At 39.8% G+C, this 17,155-nt stretch overlaps 1 protein-coding gene across 1 annotated transcript in view; it reads right to left on the reverse strand.

The window, feature by feature from the left end:
* The window catches only part of LOC106063406 (low-density lipoprotein receptor-related protein 2-like), a 115,256-nt gene extending 99,525 nt beyond the window's left edge, over positions 1-15,731 (reverse strand). Inside the window, exon 1 of the mRNA XM_013221758.2 lies at positions 15,579-15,731. The gene's annotated coding sequence lies outside the window, so the exon portion shown is untranslated. The remainder of the gene's footprint in view (positions 1-15,578) is intronic.
* Positions 15,732-17,155: the final 1,424 nt, after the last annotated feature.

The following is a 17,155-nucleotide window of genomic DNA, read 5'->3' on the forward strand; positions in this document are numbered from 1 at the left end:
TAAAAACATTTTACAAACATTTTACAAGTAGAAATTTATCAAGAGACTTTTATTTTTACGCAAATATGGGTATCTGGGTGGTTGACGCTGTTTTCACTGTAATAATTTCAGATATTTCGGGCAAAACTAGTTTCTCCACTTCTCAGATTTGGTTTAGACTCGGAGGAATATTTTTTATCCTATTCAATGTACCGATAATATTAATTTCTAATTGTCCTCTTTCAAATATTAGTTAAATTCCAAACACTCATTAGTGAGTCACAAACACATTTGTCATGCTACACATTAGACCTACACACCTACCTACACACTTACCAACAAACTAAGCCTACACACTTACCTACTCTATCTAGGTTAGGGGACCCACCATCATTTTCTTGAACCGTGGGCCAAACATAATGGTAACTATGGCAACTATGGTTCTCTCCATTTTCCTGTCGTGACATCACTATGACGTAGTTACCGGTTGACTTGCAACCACTAGGAACAGGATTCTATGACTTAATACCTGGGATCCCGCCCCCTCCTCTTGCTCAGCCTCATTTGTCACACGTCAACTCACGTCATCAACAACGCCTTCCAAGAAGACAATTGTTACCCCCCCCCCCTTTTTTTCCCAAATGAGAGAAACGATGGGCAAAGAAAGAAACAGTGTAGGGCTGCCTACAGAATAATGCCTTCTGGGCAAAGAAAGAAACAGTGTAGGGCTGCCTACAGAATAATGCCTTCTGGGCAAAGAAAGAAACAGTGTAGGGCTGCCTACAGAATAATGCCTTCTGGGCAAAGAAAGAAACAGTGTAGGGCTGCCTACAGAATAATGCCTTCTGGGCAAAGAAAGAAACACTGTAGGGCTGCCTACAGAATAATGCCTTCTGGGTAAATAAAGAAACAGTGTAGGGCTGCCTACAGAATAATGCCTTCTGGGTAAAAAAAGAAACACTGTACAATAAAATGCAATCTAGGCAGAGAAAAAACTCTGGGCAGAGAAGCACTGTACTGAAAAATATATTATGGGCAGAGAATGACGCTATGCAAAAAAAAAAAACTGTCTCAACATTGGTGAATGGGCCTACTCTACCCAAGAGAAATAAGATAAGCTAGGCGGCACTCTATTCGTCTCACCAAAAGTTTCAAATATATGAGTCCTCAATTCTGTATCGTCTGTCATACTGTGAGTAGGATTCTCTAATTCGTTTCTAAAACTTGGTAAGAAATAGTTCAAGATGTTACTAAATAGAGGTGTTGTTTTTTTTTTTTTCAAAAATATGTATATCTAATTTTAAAACACATAACTCATGCACTTCAGAGAGAGAGAGAGAGAGAGAGAGAGAGAGACCAAGAAAATAGAGAGAGCCTTGAATGTTAACAGAATAGATCTAGATATTTTCGTTTGAAATGGAAGTCTTAAAGTATTCCCGTACAATGTCACACACGCTGTAACGAACACTGGGGATTCTGTAACAGTTATTGACCTCTAAGGAGCCACGATGTACTGACCAAACTACGTATTGGAGACATTGTTTTTCTTGTTTGCCACTTGTTGTGATCAAAACAGAGTCACGTGACACGGTGTTCTTGGTGAATTTCCATATTTACATAAAACTGCAGACGATCAGGTCCCGGATCTCCCTCCGCCTCCCCCCCCCCCTCAACGAGTGTTTTTGAATGGCCTCATTCTAAGTGAATGTTGGAAGGAAGACAAATTTTAAAAAAAAGATTTACTCACAGCTCTCACACACACATGCTCACGCCACTTGTAAAAAAAAGGTATTCTTTTCATCCTTAGCCAAAATATACTGAGCCCAGCGGAAGTTATCACTAACAGGAAAAGGGGCAAAGGCTAGAAGCTTGAGCCTAAACCAGTAAGCTCGTTAGCCTTGGCTGGCTACCCACCTAGGAGAAGGAATACCCAGAATCCAAATCTCGGCTGCCTTAAGGATATACCTAAACATGGGAAAATGTTTAGGGAAAAATCCCTGAAACAAAATCAGCAGCTGGTGACCCTTTGGCCACTTGCAGCGCACAGTGCTACATCCTGACAGTGCTACATCCTGACAGAAACTGCGATATTACTGATCCAGAACTGTAGCAGATATTTGCCATTCCTTGGGACTCACCAGCTGCGTGGAGTGAGGGGAACTGATGTGTGGGCGACATCATTCTGATCATAGCAGATGCTAAGGGGTTACAATCAAGCCTTAACCTTAAAAAACTGGAGATGACACTCCAGCTTCGCCTTTGGTGTCGGCAAAACACGGGAAGTGGCGGTTACAGGTTCTAAGATGCACTGCTCCATAGGCGTAGAGCAGAGCTCCAGGGGTCGCTTTCGTAGGTGGGAGGGATTCTAGGATTCCTCGGATAGCGATCACCTGCCTTGTGTTAGGCAGCCCCCAGTCAAAAAGGTTTAGTACCGTTGTGCCCGTTTTCCTCGTTTGATAAACAGGCACTCAACCGAACACCGATGTACCAGTTAAGAAGAAAAAAAGGATCTCCACTCTTAAACCTGGCACCTGAATGCTAGAAGATCTGAGTTACTAAAACGATGGTAGACATAGCTGTCTTTAGAAACTCGCTTAGCTGACTCTGGTTCAATCAAAGATAAAGACTACACCTTCTTCTGGCAAGGCAGAGCAGAAAGTGAAGTATAGGATCACGGTGTTGGTTGTAGAAGAACACACTGCTGGACACGGTAGAGCTGACGTGCAATGGTTCAGAAAGACTCATGTCACAAATCTATTGGACACGTGACTTTTGATAAATGCCTATACTCCTACGCTGAGCACTACACCAGAAATACATATTCTATGAAAAGCCTATCGACAGGGGCGTAACTAGGGATTTGGGGGCCCGGGGGGATTGACCTCTTTGGGGGCCCCTTACATTTTGACATTCGACAAATGACATGAGATAATGTACGCAAAAATATATACGCCCCAAATCCAATTGGTTCAGTATATCAGTAAACTTAACAAAAAGTAATCAAGACTCTTTTAATGAATAATACCGTTGTTTATTAGTTAAATAATGCAGAAGTGAAAAATCTAAATTGATATCGCTTCACGTCGTGCATTCTGTGCAGCGAAGACATTTATAACATCAACTACATCGATACTTTTTAGTATTTGTGACTTCACTAACATTAAAGCCATGATAAGCCTTTCTTGTGTCATTGTGCTCCTGAGATAGCTTTGATGAACTTGAGCTTTGAGAATGATCTCTCACATGACGTAATGGAAGTGGCCTGAGTTAGCGGTATTCGGAGGAGGTTGCAAAGTTTGAGCACACGTAATTACCATATAAAGCCTGTTTCCTCAATGTCTATTGGTGGTTGTATTACTGATTTGTTGATGAAAAGTGCTCGTGCATCAATGACATCATTGAAAAAGCGATTTGCCATTTATTTGATCCTACAAACAGGAAGAGTAGCACAGTTTGTCATAAGCGGGTCTTAATCTAACAGGTGTCTTGGTTCAAGAAAAAACCCAAAGGTATCCATTTTCTTTCCAACCTCTGAAATCTGCTCTTCATCTCCATATGAAATCTGTCCAGCACTTCTGTCGCAACACGTTTGAATTGCAGTTCTATTGACAGTCCTACATTATAACTCAACTTCCCATCAAGTCTTTTCTTCTTCTGGTTGTTTTGATTACAGGGAATCCAACTACCTTCTTTTGCTTTTTCGATGGATTGGTTTTTTGTCAGTTTCTCATCATTTTGCAGAAAGCATGAAAGGGTACTAATTTCTTTAGCAGCTTCCCGTATATGCAGTCCAGACTTTTGTAGTTTCTTTTGAACTATATTAATTGGGCGCAAGAGCTTTGACCAGAATTCAAGATAGGCAAAAAATTCTTAATTTTCCACTGCATGAAGAAGATTCTGTGCTAATATTATATGGTATTACGTCTTTGTTGGTTGTTTATGTTTTGTGCGCAAGAAAAAGGATTCAGAAAATACAAAAGTGGGAAAGATCCATATCTCGTTATGCTCGAGTATAGAAATACTCCGATAAGTGGACTGCCGTATTCACCATCACAACTGCTAACGAGTAGAAGACTAAGGGAATCATTCCAACTGATCCCAAACTATTGAAACCATCGGTAGCTGAAAATGCAGAGACATTACTCAACGAACGACAGATGAAAAGCAAAGTGAAATACAATGCAAAAGCAAGACTACCTAAAGATTATACTGTCGGAGAGTTCGTCTAGGTCAAACATGGCAGAAAGCAGTTGTCATAAAAAAACATTCAGCACCCAGATCGTACATCATAAAGACAAACGGAAAAACATACAGAAGAAATCAACGCTTTTCTTTTTGAATAAGAGTTTCGATGAAGACATCTCTGGGTACTATGATACCGATGAAGACAATGAACTGCAAACTGTTGGAACAAACGAAACTGACAGTTATAGACCAACGTCTAGAGAACTTGTTGTGCCAGTCAAGACAACCAGACGTGGACGAATTGTTTAAGTTCCTAGTAGACAGGGCCGGCCTTAGGCCACTGCAGCCTATGCGGTGGCAGTGGGCCCCGCGCTTTTATTCGTGGCAACAAAGTTTAAAATGTAAAACTAACTTTTAAAAAACTTGATCTCTGTGGGAATTTTTTTTTTTAAATGTCAACAAAGTCAACGTACTGATAGACCTAGATCTAGGTTTAGTCTTTGTGCTAAATTTAATCCATAAATGTTGAAAAAAAAAAAGACACCCGTTGACACTATTTGTCAATCAAATAAATTAATTTATGTATTTACAATAAATTTCGGACACCCATTTTGGGGCCCCCCTAAGGTGGGGGCCCGGGGGGATTTTAAAATTCTCCCCCCATCCCCCCCCCTTAGTTACGCCACTGCCTATCGACTTCTCTCAATGAACAGGTTATCTTTCTTGACGATCCCTTTTAGTGGGACAGCTGTATTGTACGTTTTGATGTCGGAAAAATAAATAAAAATGGACTAGCTCTACTCGATGTCTGCTCACTGCCATTCCCTGTGCATCACTAATACCTACTTCAAGACCAAACCACAGCACACAGTAACATGGCAGCACCCTCGCTCCAAACATCGGCACCAACTAGATATAATCATAGTAAGACACTAATAAAGAATAAAACATCAACAACAGTTTTTTATTTTACAACAACGATTCCTTAATTGTAAAGTTTACAACAGTGAGGACTACTAAGAATGGCCAGTACACCCTAAAGGACAACAATTACAAAAAAGACCTATGTAAATATACAATACCATTGTAGATCTGTGGGCTAGAGTCCCTAGACTAAGAGATGACAGAGAATTAGATCTGTTAGTTTATTTAGATATGGATTGATTATTGATATTGATTAAACTCAGTGGAGTTTGATTTAATGATATGTTGTGACACGGTTACTGTGTGGTCAACCGTGACACACGGTCAAGTGTTGGTTATCGAGAGTTAGGGGACTTGGGGGAAGTGACGAGTGTGTAAACAAGAAGAGAGGAAGTCAGCTAGCGAAGTAAGAGATCTGTATAGAATGTCTGCCGTGTTTAGATGTTACGTTGAAATGTTACACAATTAAAAGACACTTTCAACGTAAAAGGACTTGTTTCTTCATATGATACAATGATTAAGTGTTTTGATACGTAGAAATGTTATTAACATCAGATGAAAACAGACAAAAATAGCCAGTCAAACGAGCACATCTTGAAAATAAACTGCAAATAATAACAGAAACCCAAGGAAATAGTCAAATAAATAAACGAAGTGGTCAACGTGGCAAGTCAAACTTACTGTCGCACTTTCTGGAGACTTGTGAAAAATGTTAACAAGGGAGATATACTTGTCAAGCACCTTAAAGGCTTGGGTCTAGTAAGGGGGGGGGCAGGCTTGGGTCTAGTAGTGTGGGGGGGGGGGGAGGAGCGGGGGGGCTGAGTAGGATGAGACGAGGAAGAAGAGTGCGCCGTAATGGATTTGGCATTCCATCTCAATCTGACCTGTGACCTTTCTTCATCTACACGCAAACACGCGCCTATGACACGCCGCGATATTTTGTTTCGAAAAAACAGAATCCATCCAGGAGAGGTTATAGTTTTTTTTTAAATGTTTAACTGTTTTCTCATCACAAATGCAGATGTACTCACATCACAAAATAAAAAGGTTCATTGCAGATGTACTGACATCCCTTAATGAAAGGTAACTTTCAAGTAAATCTGGATGGAAGTGGGTCTCTCAATAAAAAAAAAATACTTACAAGAACTAGAGTAATATTTGAGTTGCCAACATTTCAATTCTCTTGTGTCAGCTCTGAGTGTGTCTATACGTCACGTGCGGCGGGTTTAGAGCTAGTTAGGCCTAATAGATTTAATAGATTTTATTCCTTTGTGGATTCATCTTCTAGAAAGATGGTAGTGTCCATCACTCTCTCTCTCTCTTTCTCACACATACACACACTGTCCATTATGCAGACGCAACTAAAGTTGCTGTCGACTGGAGTATCAATTAGATGTCAGAAGAAGATAGGGAAGATGTAAGATCCCCAGGAGAAACTAGGTGTCAGAAGATAGGTGTGAGCTTGCGCTCCCAGAGCTATTTTCATATGTAATTTTAGCTATTTTTATATGTAATTTTATTTTTCTACTTGTAAAGGTTAGAGCTATTTTCATGTATTCTATTTTGTATAGGCTAGCGCCAGAATATATATTTGTACTTCCGCTTTTTGTTATATGGGTTTGGGCGGGTAGTATAAATAGTTAAATTCAGGCTACATCCTGTACAGTTGACCAGCGGTCAGTAAAGTATATCGCTGTCTGTGTGACAGTTGATGATCTTAGTGATCCGGCGTATGATTATTTAATCATTGCTATATTTCTTTACCTGGGACGGCCTGTAAGTTTATACCTATTTTATATTTTCTTCTACTAGATCTATGTCACACTATGTGTAAATATGCTAGATATATTTTAATTTAGTTGTTTTATTTTCTAGTTGGCAGTTCATGTTTTGAGCATGTTGATTTAAAGATGGCGGCGTCCATCAGTCCGCTTTGAGTGTTCTATATCTAATAGAATATATGATTTTGTATTTATAGTTTTGCATTTATGTATTGCATGCTATTATTACTGCTATTGTTACTGCTGAATATAGCTGCTGTTTTAACTGCTGAACATAACTGCTGCTGAATATAACTGCTGTGTTATTGCTGCTTTAAGCTGCTATAACCTCTGCTGCATTTATTACTGCTATTAGTATTGTTATTGCTTCTGTAGATCTAGGGAATCTAGTGAGACTAGTGTTATTTTGATTTTGTTTTAGTTATGGGTTGGTTGTAGTAGTAGGATATTTTAGATCTAGACTAGTTTATTGTAGTGTGTTTGTGTAGATCTAGGTCTAGTGTAGTAGCTGTAGTGATTTAGTTAGATAGTTGGTTTGATCAGTTTGTGTTAGATAGTTGGTTTGGTTAGTTTGTTGGTGTTTGTAGTGGCATAGATTTAGAGGGTTGCTTATAGTGGTTAGTGTATATATTATTTTATTATTGATTTATTTTTGTATATGTAAATAAGGTTTCGTTGTGTTTATTTATCCTTAACTAAAGTTTCGTTATCTTGCTTTCATTTAGTTTAGGTTAGTATGTCTGGTTACTTAGGCGACTCTAGCCCCTTGTTCGTAGACTGAGGTGTCGTAGATTGAGCCCACCCAGTAGCGCTAACATCTGCCTACTGTTATAAAATTTAATGTTGAGCGGAGAAAAAGGTCTCCACTCAGCGCCTCCTGACCTGCTCACATAGGGAAGATCTAAGATCACCCGGAGAAACTAGATGTCAGAAGATAGGGAAGATCTAAGATTACCAAGAGAAACTAGATGTCAGAAGATAGGGAAGATCCTTAGGAGAAACTAGATGTCAGAAGATAGGGAAGATCCTCAGGAGAAACTAGATGTCAGAAGATAGGGAAGATCCCCAGGAGAAATTAGATGTTAGAGGATAGGGAAGATCTAAGATCCCCAGGAGAAATTAGATGTTAGAAGATAAGGAAGATCTAAGATCCCCAGGAGAAACTAGATGTCAGAAGATAGGGAAGATCCAAGATCATCAGGAGAAACTAGATGTCAGAAGATAGGGAAGATCTAAGATCACCTGGTGAAACTAGATGTCAGAAGATAGGAAAGATCTAAGATCACCTGGAGAAACTAGATATCCGAAGATAGGGAAGATCTAAGATCACCTGGAGAAACTAGATGTCAGAAGATAGGGAAGATCTAAGATCACCTGGTGAAACTAGATGTCGGAAGATAGGAAAGATCTAAGATCACCTGGAGAAACTAGATATCCGAAGATAGGGAAGATTTAAGATCACATGGAGAAACTAGATGTCAGAAGATAGAAAAGATCTAAGATCATATGGAGAAACTAGATGTCAGAAGATAGGAAAGATCTAAGATCACCTGGAGAAACTAGATTTCAGAAGATAGGGAAGATCTAAGATCCCCAGGAGAAACCGAATAAGTAATAGACACAAGAATGAATACACATAAAGTTAGAAAAAGAAAACAACGGGGGCATCACAATATGATTTGGCCGGTAGTATGAATGTGTTCTATACACCTCTGAGACAAGATAATTTGGCCGTTAGTTGGATGTGTTCTATACACCTCTGAGACAAGATGATTTGGCCGGTAGTTGAATGTGTTCTATACACCTCTGAGACAAGATGATTTGACTGGTAGTTGGATGTGTTCTATACACCTCTGAGACAAGATAATTTGGCCGGTAGTTGAATGTGTTCTATACACCTCTGAGACAAGATGATTTGACTGGTAGTTGGATGTGTTCTATACACCTCTGAGACAAGATGATTTGACTGGTAGTTGGATGTGTTCTATACACCTCTGAGACAAGATGATTTGACTGGTAGTTGAATGTGTTCTATACACCTCTGAGACAAGATAATTTGACTGGTAGTTGAATGTGTTCTATACACCTCTGAGACAAGATAATTTGGCCGATAGTTGGATGTGTTCTATACACCTCTGAGACAAGATGATTTGACTGGTAGTTGAATGTGTTCTATACACCTCTGAGACAAGATGATTTGACTGGTAGTTGGATGTGTTCTATACACCTCTGAGACAAGATGATTTGACTGGTAGTATGGATATGTTCTATACACCTCTGAGACAAGATAATTTGGCCGATAGTTGGATGTGTTCTATACACCTCTGAGACAAGATGATTTGACTGGTAGTATGGATATGTTCTATACACCTCTGAGACAAGATGATTTGGCCGGTAGTTGGATGTGTTCTATACACCTCTGAGACAAGATGATTTGACTGGTAGTATGGATATGTTCTATACACCTCTGAGACAAGATGATTTGGCCGGTAGTTGAATGTGTTCTATACACCTCTGAGACAAGATGATTTGACTGGTAGTATGGATATGTTCTATACACCTCTGAGACAAGATGATTTGACTGGTAGTATGGATATGTTCTATACACCTCTGAGACAAGATGATTTGGCCGATAGTTGGATGTGTTCTATACACCTCTGAGACAAGATGATTTGGCCGATAGTTGGATGTGTTCTATACACCTCTGAGACAAGATGATTTGACTGGTAGTTGGATGTGTTCTATACACCTCTGAGACAAGATGATTTGACTGGTAGTATGGATATGTTCTATACACCTCTGAGACAAGATGATTTGGCCGGTAGTTGAATGTGTTCTATACACCTCTGAGACAAGATGATTTGACTGGTAGTATGGATATGTTCTATACACCTCTGAGACAAGATGATTTGGCCGATAGTTGGATGTGTTCTATACACCTCTGAGACAAGATGATTTGACTGGTAGTTGGATGTGTTCTATACACCTCTGAGACAAGATGATTTGGCCGATAGTTGGATGTGTTCTATACACCTCTGAGACAAGATGATTTGACTGGTAGTTGGATGTGTTCTATACACCTCTGAGACAAGATGATTTGACTGGTAGTTGGATATGTTCTATACACCTCTGAGACAAGATGATTTGACTGGTAGTTGGATATGTTCTATACACCTCTGAGACAAGATGATTTGACTGGTAGTTGGATATGTTCTATACACCTCTGAGACAAGATGATTTGACTGGTAGTTGGATATGTTCTATACACCTCTGAGACAAGATGATTTGACTGGTAGTTGGATGTGTTCTATACACCTCTGAGACAAGATGATTTGACTGGTAGTTGGATATGTTCTATACACCTCTGAGACAAGATGATTTGACTGGTAGTTGGATGTGTTCTATACACCTCTGAGACAAGATGATTTGGCCGATAGTTGGATGTGTTCTATACACCTCTGAGACAAGATGATTTGACTGGTAGTTGAATGTGTTCTATACACCTCTGAGACAAGATGATTTGACTGGTAGTTGGATGTGTTCTATACACCTCTGAGACAAGATGATTTGGCCGATAGTTGGATGTGTTCTATACACCTCTGAGACAAGATGATTTGACTGGTAGTTGAATGTGTTCTATACACCTCTGAGACAAGATGATTTGACTGGTAGTTGGATGTGTTCTATACACCTCTGAGACAAGATGATTTGACTGGTAGTTGGATGTGTTCTATACACCTCTGAGACAAGATGATTTGGCTGGTAGTTGGATGTGTTCTATACACCTCTGAGACAAGATGATTTGACTGGTAGTTGGATGTGTTCTATACACCTCTGAGACAAGATGATTTGACTGGTAGTATGAATGTGTTCTATACACCTCTGAGACAAGATGATTTGACTGGTAGTTGGATGTGTTCTATACACCTCTGAGACAAGATGATTTGGCCGGTAGTATGGATGTGTTCTATACACCTCTGAGACAAGATGATTTGGCCGGTAGTATGGATATGTTCTATACACCTCTGAGACAAGATGATTTGGCCGGTAGTATGGATATGTTCTATACACCTCTGAGACAAGATGATTTGGCCGGTAGTATGGATATGTTCTATACACCTCTGAGACAAGATAATTTGGCCGATAGTTGGATATGTTCTATACACCTCTGAGACAAGATGATTTGGCCGGTAGTATGGATATGTTCTATACACCTCTGAGACAAGATGATTTGGCCGATAGTTGGATGTGTTCTATACACCTCTGAGACAAGATGATTTGTCTGGTAGTTGGATGTGTTCTATACACCTCTGAGACAAGATGATTTGGCCGATAGTTGGATGTGTTCTATACACCTCTGAGACAAGATGATTTGGCCGATAGTTGGATGTGTTCTATACACCTCTGAGACAAGATGATTTGGCCGATAGTTGGATGTGTTCTATACACCTCTGAGACAAGATGATTTGACTGGTAGTTGGATATGTTCTATACACCTCTGAGACAAGATGATTTGACTGGTAGTTGGATGTGTTCTATACACCTCTGAGACAAGATGATTTGACTGGTAGTTGAATTTGTTCTATACACTTATGGGACTACCCCCCCCCCCCAACCACTAGCGGACCCAGAACTTTGGAGGAAGGGCGATTTTTATATATATATATGAGAATTTAAAAAGCAGCATTTCTCAACCTTCGGTTGTCATGTTGAGGCCTTTCTCTTGCAAGCTTGAGGGTCTGGAGCAGCGCTATATGCTTTCCCAGCTGTGTTCGGGGCGCAGCCCCGACGCCAAAAGCGTTTTCTTGAATTCTTACTGAAGAAACGCATTCTCCTGACATGTACAGCTCATTATTCATCAGTGGTCGCCAAAAGTGTTTTCTTGAATTCTTTACTGCAGAAACGCATTCTCCTGACATCTACAGCTCATTATTTATCAGTGGAGTTTGGAGCGAAGCCAGGACGTCAAAAAAAAACATTTTCTTGCATTTTTCACTGAAGAAACGCATTCTCCTGACTTAAAGCTCTTTATTCATCCTATTAAAAAAGGACCTTTTGAATATATGAATATATAGGCCCTTAATGCATTGCAAATAAAACCGATTTGTTCCATGAAAAGATAAGATACGATAACTATAAGACAAAAAGAAAAAGTATTGGTTTGTCCGATGGAGGAAAGGCAATTGCATGTATCGCCCCTCCCACCTGGTACAACCCTTTTTCATTTTATAATTACTAATGATAAAATTTGAGATTACAGTGTGGTACGACACAATATACAATGGGTTCACATATCAATACGTAGTCTATATTATATAGATATTCAATTAATATTGTTCACAAACTATGATTTCTCCAAAAAAGTATGACCGCCCCCGCCCGCACACACTCAGAGGGTTTAGGTGGGATGCGTAGTAGAGGTATTCGCCCCCCCCCCCCAACTCAGAGGGTTTAGGTGGGATGGGTAGTAGAGGTATTCGCCCCCCCCCACTCAGAGGGTTTAGGTGGGATGGGTAGTAGAGGTATTTGATACCCCCCCACTCAGAGGGTTTAGGTGGGATGGGTAGTAGAGGTATTCGCCCCCCCCCCACTCAGAGGGTTTAGGTGGGATGGGTAGTAGAGGTATTTGATACCCCCCCCCCACTCAGAGGGTTTAGGTGGGATGGGTAGTAGAGGTATTCGCCCCCCCCCCCACTCAGAGGGTTTAGGTGGGATGGGTAGTAGAGGTATTCTCCCCCCCCCCCACTCAGAGGGTTTAGGTGGGATGGGTAGTAGAGGTATTTGCCCCCCCCCACTCAGAGGGTTTAGGTGGGATGGGTAGTAGAGGTATTCGCACCCCCCCACTCAGAGGGTTTAGGTGGGATGGGTAGTAGAGGTATTCGCCCCCCCCCCACTCAGAGGGTTTAGGTGGGATGGGTAGTAGAGGTATTCGCCCCCCCCCCACTCAGTGGGTTTAGGTGGGATGGGTAGTAGAGGTATTCGCCCCCCCCCACTCAGAGGGTTTAGATGGGATGGGTAGTAGAGGTATTCGCCCCCCCCCCACTCAGAGGGTTTAGGTGGGATGGGTAGTAGAGGTATTTGCCCCCCTCCCCACTCAGAGGGTTTAGGTGGGATGGGTAGTAGAGGTATTCTCCCCCCCCTACTCAGAGGGTTTAGGTGGGATGGGTAGTAGAGGTATTCGCCCCCCCCACTCAGAGGGTTTAGGTGGGATGGGTAGCAGAGGTATTCGCCCCCCCCCCTCACTCGTCCAACAGGTGAACGACATAATATAAAGATCGGTTAAAAGATCAATAACAAGTTTTAATCATATAGATATTTAATTGATTTTGTTAGCAAGCTGTGATTTCTACAAATAGATAGGACCGCCCCCCCCCCACCCCCCACTCGAAAGGTTATGGGGGTGGGGGCAGAATTGACACCATCGCCCCCACCCGACCCCACCAAATTGGCCAACATAATAGAGGGGGTGGCGAAATAATCTAAAAATAGGTTGAAAAATAAATAATTAGTATATATTATTAACATAAGTAATAAATTCGTATACAGATCGTGTAAATTTTATGATAAAAATCGGGATGGCAGAAGGGGGGGGGGACTATGACACGATACAATATGATACAATAGGGAGAAGGAGTAAAACTAGCACGTCAACTCATTGAACTAGCTTGACCTCTAACACTGTATCATCTCGCTATAATGAGTGTAATTATATATCTTTATAACTTGTGGAACTGTATAATCAACTCTAACTTCTAATTTTATGTTTACTCGGAGTATAGACTTAAAACCTCCGTGGATGACATCTGCTAAGGAACTAAACCAATTATCCTTTCATAGTAGGTGTAAAAAAGGCATTTAAAAAAAACAAAAAAAAAACTTTACCGGGGGGGGGGGGGGGGGGGCTCGAACTCGAAATGTCTGCATCGACAATGTAAAGCGCATCCACCATGATACTACGTCCTTAACCAGAAGAAAACAATATCTAGAGTAGTACAGACAGAGAGCCCAGACGTTATTCCACAAGTGATCAATGCAAATATGTTTGAATGAGGTTCATTCTTACAGACTAGTCCTGAGTTCTAATCCAGGTGTGAATGTTGCAGTGTATCTAACTGCGCTCTGTACAAGATGAATGTGTGGGTATATTTTGTCCAAGTTATTTCCTCCCCCACACAAACCTTCACGCTCATTACCTCAAAAGACTGATGTGTGTGTCTGTTTAACTAGGAAAGAGGGACTAATCATTTCAAGAGGGGAAGGGAAACAGATACAGAAATAAAGAGTGTGTGTTGAAAAGAAAGCAAGAGTAGGCCTATAAGAAAGAAAGAATCAAACAACAACAAATAGCTGAGCCATCATGGCCACCAAAAGTTCAACAATTGCACATTGTCAGTACCTGCTGTAGACATGTGAGGAAATATCCCCAAGCACGTCAGTTCTACACGCACTCGCGCACAGGCGAACTATCCAAAGGTAGACATTGACTCTTCACAACTTACTTTAGAAACCAACACTCCCCCCACAACCTCTCTCCACACACACACACACACACACAGATATACAAACAAATGGTTTCTTTTTGTGTTTGGGTCCAGGCTTAAGATGCTCCACCAAATGAAAGACAAAAACTTTTTTGAAGGCGTACACGTTTTCCAATTTTTGTTTTCATGGCTTCAAAATGTAAAGTCTGTCGCTACCAATCATAAATATCCACTATGTTTGTTTCTTAACGTAGGATTAGAATAGTTATATAAATTGAATAATAATCTACATTCTTTGATAATACAAAAAAAATAAATCAGAAACTAGCTCGGCAAACTTATTTCTATGTATCACATGGCAGTAGTATAGCATTGTGTGTCATTCGTCGTATGTAGACATAACAGCCACTATATGTAAAAATACAGCCACTATATGTAGACATAACAGCCACTATATGTAAACATACAGCCAATATATGTAGACATAACAGCCACTATATGTAAACATACAGCCACTATATGTTAACATACAAACAATATATGTACAGTACATGTAAATGTCTCCTTTGTTTGTCATACGACTTATATACTGCTAGGCTGTAATGATAATTATAAAGATGCCCCTATGGCTCAATATAGGCCTACTAAAATAATGCTATTACAACTGAGCCAAAAAATTTTTATTCTTAAAAGAAGTCCTTAAAAGCTCTGCTTGTAGTTTCAAGAAATGATTCGATGCTAGAAATGGTTACAAATAAAAACATAGGGCCCATATATCTAAATAATTGGTCATTATAACATATTCTTTTCTTGAACGAAACAAGGAATAATGCATAAGTACATAAATAGCTTCAACTACTTATAACATTGTATGTGTAGGTCTGTGATTGAAAACAGGTCTCACTTGAAGAGATAAGTTAGTAACAGATCAAATACATGAAAAGAAATCAGTTTCTAAGTTCAATAAGTGCGCATGCAGCCTAAGACCGTTTAAAAAACAACAACGAATCAATGTTATCTAAACTGTATATCAGTTCAGTGTTTCCTTTTCAAAAGCGTATAAAATGTCATTTGTTGTGCAACATGGCGTCTTCCTGCTCAAAAACTCAAAGTCTTTATTCCACTATTATAATGTTATGTTTGCCACATTCCTTTCAATGTAGACGCTTTAAGGCCGCAACGCAACACGAAACTTAGTGAAAAGCGAAAAAAAACAGTTTTTAGTTACCTGTAGTCGTGGAGTGTCAACAGGTTGCTCCGGCTGACAGTAAGACGCTGATTGTCTTCCCCTAATGTAGGTAACAAGACTGTACAGAGGGACCAGGTCTTGTGTGTTGATGACAACCTAACGGCTTGACCACACAAGGACGTTTTCGCGCAGAAAACTGACAAGACACACACTTTTTTTTTTAAAGCGCCGAACTTGTAAGCTTTGTGTGTAGATAAAACGTCCTATGAAGGGGAGGGGTGGGATACGTTCCCATATCAACTGGTAGCTTCAAGAGGAACAAAATATTACAGGTGAAAGGAGGAACAGAAAATGTATTTATCAGTCAGTTCATTTTATTATTTATTTTTTAGACTTACATGTCACACACCCTCCCTCTCTTTCAAATAGATGAAATCGAGGTAGGGTGGAGGCGGTAGGGCTTCCATAGTCCCCACCACACACACACACATTGTCCGCAGTGTTATCTTCCCTTGACCGCTCTCTTAAAACGGAATTATGTAACTGTACCACAATATGGGGACATTATTCTTGTTGGTTTGACACATGCATCTATTTTGTACTGCACATCTCACATAAAGGAAGACAATACTTTTGAAATTTTAAAGGAACATTTTAGTTGAGAAAATTACAATTCGTATGAATACTTTTTATCTTGACGCCTTACTCAGACCTTTTCTCAATAATAAATAATTGTATCCTCAACATGAGCTTTTTAAATATATATATATATTCACACCATAATTTCTGAAAAAAAAAAACAAGAACAGTTTCTTCAATTGTGGGTGGATGAACTGTGTTCTCCGGCTCCAGAATTAATTTATATATCAAGCACTACATTTTCATATATCAAGCACTACATTTTCATATATCAAGCACTACATTTTCATATATCAAGCACTACATTTTCATCAACTCTTTTATTAAAGTGCAATGAGTTTCGCAGGTCCACAATTTTTTTTTCATTCCGAAGTCAATAATCCTCGTCTCTTCTCTGCCGGACCCTGACTTTTTTTTTTCATTCCGAAGTCAATAATCCTCGTCTCTTCTCTGCCGGACCCTGACTTTTTTTTTTTCAAGTTTTTTAAGGTTACTAGGAGTTTAGGTGAACCCTGCCCCCTTTTTAAAAATATAAACCTTTCTTCCCTCCACTAAAAACGCAGAGTACGCACTTGTCAACGTAACAACCCTCTGTAACTGTGTTATTAGATGGGACAACCCTCTGTAACTGTTATTAGATGGGACAACCCTTTGTACAGTGGCGTAGCTAGAGGATATGATGCCTGGTGCGGTATCTCATCTTGATGTTCCCCCCCCCCCCCACCAAAAAAAAAACAACCAACAAATAACTAATTAATAACATTGCAAAACCTGTTCAAAATAATATGTATTCATAAATCAAATATTGTTAATTCAAAAAAATCACTTTTACATAAACATACTACAAATGAATTTTACGCGCTTTCTTGCTGGCAAAAGTATCAATAATTTTATCGAAATCCATTTTTTTCCACCAGCTCTTGTTCAATTGACAAAATGTCCAAATTAGTGAGTCGTAAATTTGTCATCGTTGATCA

Source organism: Biomphalaria glabrata, chromosome 16 (assembly GCF_947242115.1).
Source record: "Biomphalaria glabrata chromosome 16, xgBioGlab47.1, whole genome shotgun sequence".
In the NCBI taxonomy this organism is placed as follows: domain Eukaryota; kingdom Metazoa; phylum Mollusca; class Gastropoda; family Planorbidae; genus Biomphalaria; species Biomphalaria glabrata.